At 37.8% G+C, this 13,591-nt stretch overlaps 1 protein-coding gene across 12 annotated transcripts in view; it reads right to left on the reverse strand.

Moving 5' to 3' along the window:
• Positions 1-11,119, reverse strand: part of mef2aa (myocyte enhancer factor 2aa) — a 71,786-nt gene extending 60,667 nt beyond the window's left edge. For 10 of the 12 annotated variants that reach the window (XM_014983434.2, XM_014983418.2, XM_014983385.2 and 7 more), the window contains exon 1: positions 6,773-6,932. The gene's annotated coding sequence lies outside the window, so the exon portion shown is untranslated. The other 2 variants (XM_014983333.2, XM_088006280.1) reach the window with 2 other exon arrangements.
• Between the last annotated feature and the right edge of the window lie 2,472 nt (positions 11,120-13,591).

Raw genomic sequence — 13,591 nt, forward strand, 5'->3', positions numbered from 1 at the left:
AGTAGAGTAAAATTGTGAGCTGCAACGATGTGGCTCTTCAAAAATTTTCACAAATTTAAATCTGAATGTGACAGGTATTTTTATCCAGCCCCTTTACTATGGCACTCACATATAAAAAAAAATAAAATTGCAACCAATTGTCTTGGAAGGTTATAAAATCAGTAAATACAGTCAATTTCTGTTATTGAGTCTCAGTATGAATACATTGTTATTGTAAAGACCTCAGATGTTTTTAAAACATGCAACATATTAGTGCACATCAAAACTGACAGGATAAACATAAAGTACTAATCAGAGTAGCAGCTTAGGGGAACTAACTTTGAAGGAGATGTAGAGATCTTCCGCTCAGGTGAGGGAGTCGGATGACAAGACATTTATTAGTCCATGTTTCCCCTACAGTTGTATATAGAGTGCTCCCCCGATGCACACACACAAAGTTAGCAACAAAACAATTGTAACTTCTCATTGTGCTATTCTTAGAGAGTAAAGTATTTATTTTTTTGTTTTGTTTTTTTGTTTTTTTAAAAGAAAAGATGCCAGTGAGCCAAGTCACACATTACGGCAAGCATTTTTAACATTTAATATCAAAAAATGGTTTTATCTTGATAAGAAAGAGTATTTCAGAGTTGAATTTTTGAAAACTTTTTAAAATGTTTTAAGTATTGGACTGGCACCTTATTAAAACACACTGAACTTTGTGAGTTTACTTAACAAAGTGCGAAAGGATTGAGTTATATTAACACTTTTACAACGCACGGTATTTCCAGTCTGGGCGGCCAAGTTAGATATAACACACTTTGTGTGATTCTATGGGGTTTTCTCGCAGAAACAAACAGAAAGAGGAGGAGGGATCTTAAACGTGCAAAATGACTCGAGTCGTTAAAGTCGTCACCTTTGCTCCACCGCATGCTCCCAGCAGTCTGGCTGCGCAAAACTACACAGCGTGCATGTGGAGGTTTTCTGCTCATTTAATAGAGCAAAAAGCCCAGATTTAAATATGAAGCTAAAGTCAAACATCCTAAAGTTCACAAATAAAGCCAGCAGGTCACTTCTTAACGTCAGGTGGAAGAGGTTTCAAAGAGCAAACAAGAGAAGAAAATATGGAGCTTAAGCTGCTCTGCCCTGCTGAGCGGCACATGTGCTGAGTGAGCCAAACACGGTGGCTTACCACCTGAGGTCTGAGTCAAGGGCAGGACAGTTGAAAGGTCACTGCTGGCTGTTCTGCTATACAAACAGCACCTCAACGAGTAATGCCTTCACCCTCTGAACCTACATCAGACAGTTAGAGGGATTAAAAAATTACCAGTGTTTATGAGCTGCCACTGAGCTGTAGTTATACATTTAGGGAGCTAATAGGACACAGTCTGACTTACACTTGTGTTGTCACAAGCGTCTTTGTTAGAACAGCAATTATCTTAGCATTAGATAAAAAGAAGTGAGTGATAGATTGGAAGGTGAGTGCCTCATGCTTTGCAACCTGAATTTATGGATTAACCTCTTAGTGGTTGACTAAATATACAGTAATTTTAGTCAAAATGTGAAGTCACCATAGAAAGCAAAACTCTCCACTGGAACCACATGACCTCCGTTTCTGTTGAAAATAACAAATCTCCTGTGGATTTTATCAACTTGTCCCACCTTTCCAAACAACTATAATTAATTTATTTCTTTAGATCTAGCAGTAATCATTCTGCATGAGAATTTATTTAGTTTTTCTCATTGGTTTCCTAAAAAGAATATATTCCCATGAATCGTAAACATTTTTTATTTTTTTTTTGGTTAAAATAACTGAGATACCAAGACAGAAAAGATTTGTTAGAGTGGTAGGAGAATATTATGTACCACAGCTGTCAAACTACACTCACGTTGCCATCTGATCTGCATCGTCCATCGTCCCAAAATAAAGGGCTATTTCACAATTTAAAACAAACATCTGGTTTGCATTTGAACATTTCTGGCTTAAATGAAAAATACTGGTAAAAGAACTAAACCAAAAAAGGGATATGCTGATCACTTTCAGGCAAAACACGTTCAGTTCTTTTGGCAGTAGGATCACCCTAAATTCAGACATATATGAAAACTACAAATTTTAGACAAGTCAAACTTGAACTGAATCATTTGAGAGTCATTACAGGTTCTGTAAAACACTGTTTTTGAACTTTTTACTCTATTTATAAAAATGAGGAAAAGTGGGGATTTTTTTTGTGTCTCTAACAAAATTGTGTATTGGTTTTGCACCTTAGTAGTGCAGGAAGACACATTGCTTTAGGTGAATAACATTCCAGCATTGCCTTCTTGTATGTTTAACACTGTAGCATTAGCTATGTGATCACCAACTAAGCCAGGCTGCAACAGATTTCTTAGACACGACATGACGGCTTGCCCTACTTTCAGATTAAGTCGGCTAATAATTACTTGAAAACTTGGGGGCATTGAAATGTAACTATCAGCTGGTTAAGTGATCCTTATGTATGAAACTAATAGTTAAAAATAGTGGTGTTCAGAGTAAATAATGAGCCAGTACTGATGCAATAGAACACTGCAAATTCCACATCTTTGATCCCAATAAGCATGCACTATTCAAAACAGGATTGTATCAGAAGCGACATACATACTTCAAAGCTGTGACAACACTTGATGTTTCACAAAATCCCCTTCATTTTCTCATAATTAGACCAAAACACTTTTCAATGAGACACCTTATTTGGGCTATCAAGAATATTGGTAATTTCTTTTGTCTGGATTACCCAGCAAGCAAAATTAACCAAAAACAAACCAGAATATCTCCACAAGCGTGGCATTCGCAACCCATAAGGTATGAATTCAGCTGTATAAATGTTGAAAAATCTAGTCCATATAAATGCTATAAAATCATCTAAAATTGTACAAATATTTAAACAAATCAGCTATTTGTTAACAAAACATATGAGGCGCTGACATATCAAAATAAAATATTCCCTCTTTTGTTTACAAGGAACAGTCTACAGTTAACTGCGGTCCAAAACATTATCTGCCAGGCTCAAGATTCTGCATGTAACCTCCAGGTCTCACAGGGGAACGTTGGAATCTCCATACTGATGACGGAGCTCCAATACACAATGATTCATGTTACTAAGACGCTCCGGTTAAACAAGTGGAAAGTTAAACAGAGACAACGAGTGTTATCCTTCCTCTGACAGCTTGTTTTATTTTGAGTTCAAATAGTGCCCGAAACTTTTAATTTTATGACTCGTACAAAGAAAAAAAAGGAAAGATGAGAACATTTGGCGTCAGGGACGACGCAAACTCGGTGATCATTAGGCGTCTTACCGCTCAATTATCTCACCAAAACAACTGAATGTTGTATTTACTTTTAAGTAAAGTTCACTTGTGCAAAAGCTCAAATGTGCAGTACGAGATTTATCCAAATGCTACAGCATGTTGTTTTTCTATTGTTTCTTTTTTTTCTGCAAAAAAGCCAAGAAATTCAAATAACATGCAAAAAAGCTTCCATTGTACACCATTGTGAGATATCTGTGAGGGTTTTAAATTTCTCTTTAAAGCTGCAGTATAAAAGAACATCTTGGCTTACCAATCAGTCAGAGAAAAAAAAAAACTATCCTCTTTATTGGACCAAAATGTTCTGCATCTATCTCTTATTGTGCACTCAGTGCATCCTTGGCATGCAGCTCTCTGGTGTTTTGTCCTCCTTGGGAAAAGAAAAAAAAATGTCCTGGGAGGAGAAGAGTGGAGGAGAAAGACTTTCACTCAGTGATTCAGAGGCATGGTGTAAACGCCAGCGTTTTCTTTCTGACAACCGGCGTTAATTGCAGATCCGACTCGCCCACACACTCCACATTTCTCCTGGAAGGAGAGGCTGAGACACTGAGATTCAAGAGGGACGAGGAGAGCGGTAAAAGATGCTGCAGCTGCCCATTCCTCACACCATCACCACCTCTCATTCCTCCCTTTTGACTAAGAACTTGTGCAAAGATGCTGAAGAGCAATTAGACACATTTGAGAAGACATGCAGGGACTCCATAAATGCAATGTATAACAAGGCTAAGGTGTTTCATAAACATTAGTGATCTCCTACAAAAATTATCTTCTGTTTAATAAAATGTCGCTGGACACAATCTAATAATTCTATCTGCAAGACAGAGGAGTAAGTGCAACAGTTCAAAGCAGGCATGTGAAAGTAACATCTTGTGTGCCTTCACAGTCATCCCTTTGACTAATACTTGACACAAACTGTTAACACAGTATTCATCTCAGCCCAGTAAAAGTACCCCTCATCCACACATTAGACATAAGAGCTCACGTGACGCAGATCATCAGCAACGAGACCCATTACTGATGAGGCCTGGGGCAGCGTACAAGCTAATGACTGCAGATTGGATGGTGCTTTAATGCTTTGCTTAAGAAATCACTGGCAACCAGCTGGTATTATAATGTGCATGCCATCAGGATAGTGGTAACATAAAAAAAAAAGCACCGTAAAAACTTGTTTGCGTTAATACCGCTGCAGCAACTCAGGGGGCTTAAGAACTTGTCATTGATTTCACTCTGTATGTGTAAAATACACGGCTTAGTAAAAAAAATGGCAATCTTTACTAGCTTTGCCGAAGTTGATTATGTTTGCTTTTTATAGATTCTCAGTTAAAACCAATGTTTTAAAAAGCTGCATTTATAAAACCACTAAAATTATGTGTCATATTATTCCTGTGGCTTAATGTCCTTTAACTGACATACCACAGAAAGTGGCAGAGTGACTTAAGAAAAATACATTAAAAAAAATAAAAACAAAAAAACAATGGGATTGCCCCTCCCCTACCTGTTTCTGCTTTGTCAGACAGCTGCGTGCTGGATACAATTTTCTCTCACCTACAAAGTGAGAAGTGAAAGGTGTATTCCCCATCTGTGTGGAGCATACAGTTGCAAAGCACTGCCTGTCAGCTAGCCATAAGTAATTCACTATACTCTCTTATTCACAAGAAAACAAACTAATCTGTTTGGAAAAACTTCCACTTGCAAAAAACACAGACAGAAAGTGAAAAGAGTCCCAACTTCATTCTTATTAAGATAATGTTTAATGTCATTTATGACAAGCAGGTGACTGCAGCCTGGCTTTTATCAGCTCGTTAGACTCCCTGTTGTAATTGTGCTTAATCTAATAGTTTGCTTAGCCTGTGTGTAAGTATCAAAATAGTGAGAATTAAATGCTTTTAACCTCGTGGTGTGATAATCAATTAACTCATTTTATAAGCAGTAGGAATAATTGATTATTTTCTTAACAAAAGGAAAATACAGCAAATTTATGTTTCTGTAATGTGACACTGTATATTTTTCTCAATAAACTCATGCACTGAAAATACTTGTTGTTCAATTGTATTTCATAAAATTACTAAACATTAACAACTTAAACATCTATGACAATCAAGTACTTTTGTCCCAACAGTAACTAGTAAAATGAGAAGCAAGCAAACATTTTACGCTGTCATTTGTTATTCTAGTGACTAAAAACTAGAGAGGCACTAATAGTCAGTTCTTTTTTTATCTCCCCGAGGACAATAACGTATAAAACTGAAAAATATCGCAGCAGCTTTTTGCTTTCAAGCGTATTTCCTTAACCTTCATCAGATGTGATTTTTAATAACCTCAAATGAGTGCATCAACAGATATGTTCTTAGCTTACAAACTTATTACAACAAAATATGAGGAAGGTAATTTTGATACATTTATTAAATGAGTAACATTTTTTTTACTTTTTTTTTTTACATTTGACCTGCCGATCAAGAAAATTCTTGATCAATCTCAAATAAAAACTGCTCATTAAACAAGAAGACATGTAGTGCGCCGCTTTACACTAGAAACATCTGAGAAGGTCAGGTTACAGCTGGCTACTCTCCTCTCTGGCCGGAGGTTAAGGTCATATGGGAGACAGAAATTCACAGAACCACAAGACAACGCTAGAAGCTCCTCACCAAAAAAAAAAAAACTGCCTATAACTTCCCACTTGTGATGATAAAATGTGAGACCTTATTTACAAGTGAGAAGTTAATCATATAAAGATCACTTCTGCCACACTTTACTTGAAATCACATAATTAGGTTCAAATCTGATGGACCAGGTTTGTCACCTTATTAAAATACACTGGAAAGTAACTACTTTCTTATAATATTGTCAAATCAACTCAAATATGCACTGAAAGCGACTTTATTACACTTTTTTTGGATTTTTAAAGGCGGTTTTAATGAATGTTTTTCCAGCTGCATAGCATTAACACACTAATTTGCAGCCAACTCCTCGTCTGACAACTTCTATTATCACGATCAAGTCACCGTGTGAGCAGGTCTACAGTGGCTCAACGGTGTTATTACATACACAGTGATTACTGTTTAGCGACGCTTTTACAAAGCCTTGCGGACAAGATGACTTACTCTGATGGATTTTTTTTCCCTTATAATAATAGTTCGAAAGTCTTACAAGAAGCTACAGGAGAACTTATCACCGGCGTGTAATGAACATAGCCAAACTCTCACAAGTGACAGATATCAACAGCACCCTTTAACCTCCCACTTGAACATTTTATGGCTTTGGCAGCTCACTGTTACTCGCGTGAAATAACACGAGTTGTACGGTGTTGTGAAAAGGCAGGTACAGATAGGTGGAAAAAAAAAATGTGTCCCAAATCCACTCTACGTCTCCCTCTTGCGCTTCTCCCCTCTCCCTGACTGTAGCTTACAGTACCGCCGCCACACTCCGCAACATTGTTTCTATTTCCGTTACTCACCTTTACTCCCGAGTCAGTCGCTGTATATAGACACTCTATATCGGTGACTCCAGTGGATAAACGTAATTTCAGTTCACATTCACACGCTGACTGCTATTTTAGGGGGAGCCGACAAACTCAGAAAAACCCAATCTCCCTCTTGTCAGTGCGAGACTCCTCCCCATCTGACGAGCTGCCTGTCCCTCCTCTGCCCTCCTCTCCGTTCCTCCTCCTCCCCTCCCTCGGAGTTTTCTTTGGCTCGCAAACTCGACCGAGGGAAAGCGTGTAAAAAGAAGAAAAGTAATGTTTACCTTTGTTCACCTATAACTCTTACTGTACCCACTGGGCGTGTTATTATAATAGAATATAGCCTAATATAAAATATAATATAACTTTAGGTTAATTTTTGCAGTGTAATGGTATTTATAACATAATATAAATATACAAGTAAAGGCATTCACTTCCCAAAGTTTCTCCTCGGGATTTTCCGTAATTAGTTCCACCAACAGCAGCAATCATTTTGTTTGAAGGCCACATCCTCAGGCCAATACTGATCCGCAGCGTCTGTTCAGCAGCCAATCAGCAGAAGAGGGAGGGATTAGCGCAGTACGTCACGTGTGTGAGGGAGATCAGCGGAGTTGAGATTGTCCTGCCTTTGCTGTTTACCTTGTATGTGAAAGCAGGTGCGGGTGAGAAACCACTGTAATCACAGGGGCGCATCCAGGCAGTTTCCTAAAGGGTGGTCATCCAGATGGGGGGACAGTGATAATCACAGGGTTGCATACTAAAATCAAAAATCAATAATATATTTTTTCTTAAGATTTCTTATCCTACAATGAAGGAGGTGGTGACATAGGTGTCTACCCCGGGGCATTTTCTGTGCCTCAATAACATTTCATGACAAAATGTTGCTTCCTCATAACGTCACCCTCTGATCTGTTTATGTGCTAAACCTCATTATTCAGTGCTAAAAGAAAATATGCCTTCTAACAGAATCTTTAAACAGCTTAGCACTTTTCTCCATTCTTATTTATTTAATATGTGAAAACCCCTAAAAGGGGACATTTCATATTGAAAAACTTTGTCCATTTGTCAGAGCCTCGTGGTTTCAAGCATGTCAGTAGAAATAATCCAGCCTCACTGTGTTTGTCTCATTCTAACCTCCACTTAAATTTGTTTCCCCGTTCCTTGTATCACAGATGCAAGCAGCTGCAACACTTTCAGTAGGTGTATATGAATTACAACACCTTTTTCGACAGTTGAGCTTGTTTCAGATATGAATGAGCCTCATATCTTTTCAGTGTTTTGTGTTGTTTTATAACACAGGGAGGAGACCCAACTTATAGCTTTTTTTCATAAAAAATCTAACTGTTAGTCATTAAATTCAAATTTATTTACAATAATTACCACCAGGGTCTGTTAATAATATCCCATAGTGCTTAAGTGACCAAATTACACATTCTCAGAAAGAAACACTTAGGCCCTGTATAGATTATAGAGGTCTGAACAGTATCTTGATCAAGAACAAGCTGTTTTTGCTATTGATTAGTGCTATTTTCCCTCCCCTGTGCAACGTAAGATACATATAGGTCACACAGGTCTCAGCAGCTTCTGCTTATTAGCAAATTAGGCAGCTTCTTGGTTTTAACAATTTCTACGGATGGATTATGCTCTAACCTTTCATGCTGCTTATGTGGGGTGCCTTTTATAAATCTGGGAAATGTTTTGCCTCACTATTCATTAATGTTCAACTCGATTCCAAATTACAATTTGTTGTTAAAAAGACATAAGATACAGGAGCAGAGGTTGTGCCTTAGCAACATTTTCTCCTCCTTTATTATGTTTGACATTTCTACCATCCTAAATCTAAGTGACTCCAACATACGAGAGTAATTCTTAGTTATCAAACTTGCCTTGAAGGAGTAGTGTCTCTGACAGGAGGGGTAAAGACATGGCATTTGAAATAACAGATTTTCATACACATTTTTTACTTCCACTGATCTACTGGGCTCTTACAGAAGGACATCTTGTTCAGACTGTTTGTTCTGCACAGTGGCTTACAAAGCTACTCAGACTTTTTCATGTTTCTGTTACATTGTCACTACAAAAGTTAATGCTTTTTTTTTCTTCTGATTTTACACAATCTAGTACTAGAGTTCAAGGTAAAATGCATATGGCTTTTAAATTTTGTAAATATTTTTATCAATGGATATTTGATTATGGGAGCCATTCTGCCCCATCCAGAATGGCTCCCATAATGGATGGGGCATTAAAACACTTTGCAGCACTGTGTTTTACTGCAGTTACAGATGTACATTTTCAGGAGACATGTCTCAACCAGCTTTACACATTCAGAAACTAAACATGTTCCTTCTATGCAAAATGTCTGAATGTCAGTCATATTAGCTTGAGTAAGCTTTTCAAATCTTGCCACTGGCCTCGACTCTAACCAGCTTCCCTGCTCCCTAGAGCACTGTGTTGCTACCACTATTTTTCACATTCAGAAGAGTGTGTTCAGCTGGTGCAGTGTAATTTTTCTGTCTCACATACTATTTTACATGATCGTCATAATCTACTGTTTTAGTCTGGAGTATGTGTTTTTCCACATGTTTGCAGTGTCCATGGCATGGCTGAACCTCTTGCATGACTTCCTCTTAACATTACTGTACTTTTTGACACTCCTCACACACTACAAGCCAGAGATCTGGACTGTATGACCAATAATACTTGTTCTTTCAACAGATTATTCCAACGTACATTAAGGATTTATGCAGCTCCTCCAGAGTTACTGCAGGCCTGTTAACTGCTTCTTTGAACAATGCTCTCCTTGGCAGTTCATTTTGATGGCCATGTCTTAGTTTGCCACTCTCTTTTTGAAAAATGAAAAGTCTGAGAGAGTGCAGGCATGGTTGGGTGTTCTGCTTGTTTCTGCCTTGCCTTGTTATAGACTGGCAACCTGTTCAGGTGACTGGTTTGAGGCACTAGTCCTCTCCTTCACGATTCTTCACAGATCAAGATGGTAAAGGGCTGGATAGCCGGATCAGTGCTGTGTGAGATTTGTAAGCCTTTTTTCCTGGTCCTATCTGTATTTTCTCTTTGCTTTTGCAATTCTGTTTGTTCACTAATGTTCTGATGCCTTCAGAGGAAAGCTGTATTTACACACATGGAACTTTAATTACTGAACAGATTATTTCTGCAAGAACTTGGTTGCAATGTATTTTATTTAGGGGTGTCATAGCAAAGATGGCTGAATACTAGCGCATACCATGTTTTCTTCCCCCCTGTGATGTGTGAGGCTTTCTTACACAAGATAACTCACATTCTTAGAGAGGAAAAACGGCACAATAGTGGAATCTCTTCTCTTTCTTACTGAAGTAACCAGCTTTGAAGAAAGTGGAAACTCCACACGGGTTTTCTGCCATTTTCACTGAACATGTTTTCTCCTGTTTTGTGGCTAGACTGGGAGCTTCTAGTTTTGTAACATGCAGCTTTCTGTGTCTTTACTTTCCAGGAAGTAGGGGGAGTGTGATTGTTCTTGTGCCCTTTAAGACCCTAAAGTGCATTTACCCTGTTCTTTTCATCATTTCCACTTTGTTTAAATGTGATAATTCAGAATGTTGTAAAAATGATGGATTTTTTCTAAGTTGTACACTCAAATTGATAAAATTCCTGCGATAATTCCCATGACTACCTTACAATTTTATTTTAGGACCCAAGAATTGTTGAGTCTTTTGGTAAGTTTCCAACCCTCAGCTGTTTTGTTTCTGGGGTTACCATGAAGAAGTGTGTGTGTTAACATCTGCCGCCAACAAGCTCTTCAGTGAGGTCACACCACTTGCCTCTTTCAGCATCTTTGAGTTTCCAAAACTGACATTTCTAGAATATTCATGACACACAATGTCAGAAACACATCACAGGTTCTTAGTTTCTTTCCTAAAATTTTATATAAAGATGTAAATACGGTTGTGTGCTATAACACACTTGGTTGCGACACTTATTCTTGTTAGTGAATAGTAAAAGTGGAAAATGAGTTTTCCAGTTGAGCTCTACATTATATTTTTCTTCAAACCCTTTGTAATAAATTAAAACCTTGTGTAACAGCAGCTTCTTACCTGTTGTTGCTCCACAAACAGTTTCACAGTCTGCTGCAACCTCCACCTCCCTCCTTTGTGTGCATTCACTTTCCTTATCTTGCCTTTTAGTTCACTCTACAGCTCTCCACTTCTTTCTGTTGCCTCTCTGTCACTCACTCCATTGATCATCCTCAAAGCCAGACCAGCTGGCTTTGAATATGTCCCCTCAAGTCCTGAGAGGGCCCGTCTTCACACCCTGTTTCTGCTCTTGTCCCTTGGCTTCTCTATAGGCAGAAAGCACAGAGGAGGAGCAGTTTGAAGAGTTGGACCCCTGATGGACGCCGACATGTCGAGCATGCGTTACATGACGGGACTTGGCTCAGGGCTCCCTGGATCAGCCACAGCTGTCATTCATAATTCCAGAAGGCGTTGCTTCTTCTTTCAGATGTGTGAACAAAAACTTTTGAAGCCGTTGTGAAATCTTTTTACAAGTTATTATGTGAAATTAGGGTCTGGCTAGTGAAGCAAGTTCATGGTGCACAGCATTTTTCAATTTTCTGTAATTCCTGTCACCATTAATGTACTTGTTGCAGTGCCAAAATGTTCCATTATAAAAATAGAGAAACCTTAAATTTTTATACATTTATCAAGCAATAAAACATCCTATGTTAAGAAACAGTTGCTAAATCACCAGTCTGACCCTTTTTGATAGCCCTGCTTTTGCAACTCCTTTTTGGAAACTGGACAGCGCTCTCATTCTTCAATTCATGAGGTTAGAGCAAACAGAAAAAGTGATCTGTGATCATTTCTCTTTGGACAATTTCTCTACGTCAATCTAAAGAACTTACCAAAATCAACATTTTATTAACTGAAAAGCAGTTTAAAATAAAACTAGCAAAGAATAGAAAAGTAATCTGTAAAACATCATTGATCCAAAATTTTAAAGTCCCTTACTTGCCAAGCAAGTCTTGGCAATTAAAAATGATATTCTTGAATTGAGTTAACAGGCCACACAAAGTCATTCCAAAGCCCACAAGTTGAAATTTGGACACTCATGCAGTAGATGGAAAAGTTCTGGATCTCTGCTTATGTGCTTTCAACCCACAAGTTTCAGATAGTTCAAGGGACCAACATGGCCAAAGAAAAATACATATTTTGTTTCTAGCTTTCTGTTTCAATGATTAGTTGGTATTTTGTTTCAAGACATTATTCTGTAAAAGGATCAAATAAAAACAAGCAAAGCAAAACAAGCCCACAGCATCACTGATTGTACACCGTACTAAATAAGAAGCATAAGTGCTCTCTCACACTGTATTTTTTTTTTCTTTTTGCCAGATACTCTTGTAGCATTTTTTGTATTTTCTGTCATGAGACCAAACCACGTAGTTTTAGCTGAAATCCCAGTTCAACAAGCTCCACATTTTAACATGTGCAGTGGAAATGCAGAAATACACACCTCTTATTCTCCTTTCTCTGCATGGTAATAATTAAAATTCAGTCTTGTTTGCCAATTTGTCTAATTATTTTAAACTTTTCTAACCAGAGCTCTGAAAGTTTTTAATGGATCATGAGCTATTTTCTTCTAGCTTCTCCCTGACTGACTTATGAATAAGTATATTCTTTACTGTATGGCACATTAACTTGTCTTTCCCATCTTGAATGAGTGGCTAAGAGAAATTAAAAAACTTCTTTGCCATGTCTTACTTTGCCCACACAGTCACGGATTAATAACTAAAAGTTCCCTGTCAATTTATTTTACAGGACTTGTTTGTGGTACAAATGAATTATGTTTTTTTCTAAGTATTTCAATATTTCAATGATATGTCGATATTATTACGATATTATGCTGCTGTGGTTGGTTTATCGTAAGTAGATTTTACATGTCTTTACAAGGCTTGCCAATAATTGTGAAGGGTTATGTATGACACAGTAAACGATGGAGCCTATTTCAGCAAACTGTGGGGATGGGCAGCATAATGGTTTGTTCCAGTAAGGCTTTGATGCAGAGCCGACAGCTGGCATTTCCAACATTGCACCAGACCACAAATAGACCCAGACACTCTTTTCTGTCCAATTAAAAGTGTTTTCTGCAAGCTTAATTTTAGAATATAAAAGTCAAGCTTGATCCATAATATTAGAGCATGGGAAAAACAAGATATTTAGTCTGGAAATGAGAAAGCGCAATGGCTTGTGATTTTCTCAGTGAGCAAATTGATCATCAAACTAAAATAGCATTTCATTAACCAAGGTTGATTAAGAAAACTTTACTGAAAATCCTGCAAGAATCCAGCCCACCACCTGCTGCTCATTTATATTATCTTTAATATGGACTCTCTAAAAACAACATGACTTTCAAAACAAAGGGTCAAAATTATGTTCACCAACAATACCAACCGCAATTCAGAGAGTTTCTTTAGAAAATAAATATTGACCAATTTAAGTAATGCTTTAAGACTAATTTTAATCATGTCATGGGTACAAAGTCCTCTAACAAAATTGTAACAGAATCAACACCAGCAATGTGTTAGATAATCAAGATGGAGATCTAAAAATACTCCATGAGTCACAGTCTGAAAGTCTTCTCTCATTACCCGCTGTAATTAAAAGTAACCAAGGCCTCCGAGCTCCGAATAGCACACAAGTGTTAGGGAGTGACACTCGAAATGTTGCAAGTTTCCCGAGGAAAGTGGAGCAGTTAACTGGAGCTGTGCCTGCCCCAAAAAATGTGGCTCAGCAGAAAGGAAGATGTTGGAAATGTCTGCGAGAG

The sequence above is a fragment of the Poecilia mexicana genome, unplaced genomic scaffold (assembly GCF_051168715.1).
Source record: "Poecilia mexicana isolate PSO_F unplaced genomic scaffold, ASM5116871v1 scaffold_6, whole genome shotgun sequence".
Classification (NCBI taxonomy): Eukaryota; Metazoa; Chordata; class Actinopteri; order Cyprinodontiformes; family Poeciliidae; genus Poecilia; species Poecilia mexicana.